The sequence below is a fragment of the Eimeria mitis genome, genomic scaffold (assembly GCF_000499745.2).
Source record: "Eimeria mitis Houghton genomic scaffold, Emh_scaff3841, whole genome shotgun sequence".
Taxonomy (NCBI): Eukaryota; Apicomplexa; class Conoidasida; order Eucoccidiorida; family Eimeriidae; genus Eimeria; species Eimeria mitis.
The window spans coordinates 2,755-3,153 of record NW_013572175.1 but is presented as its reverse complement, the minus strand read 5'-3'; positions in this window follow the sequence as shown (position 1 = coordinate 3,153).

Sequence of the window (399 nt, the reverse complement as noted above, 5' to 3'; positions counted from 1 at the left end):
AAAAAAAAAAAAAAAAAATAAAAAAAAAAAATAAAAAAAAATAAATAAATTGCGGTGTATGTACACCTCAGAATTCCACAGCAATATCTACGCTGTCTTTGTCTCACTTAAGCAAACCCAACATCGACAGCAGCCACATGCTGCTGCGAAATAAACTAAAACTACAGATCATCAGCCCGAAAGAAAGAAAGAGACAGGTGAACCAATGCATGCAGCAGCAGCAGCAGCAGCTGCTGCTGCTGCTGCTGCTGCTGCTGCTGCAGCAGCAGCAGAAGCAGCAGTAGCGAGAACTGCAGCAGCAAGAAGTTTTTTGTTGTCTTTTTTGCTTTCTGTGTGTTGGTCTTCGTCGCCTTTCTTTTCTTCACATTCCTACACTCGAGGGTTTAGGGTTTAGGGTTT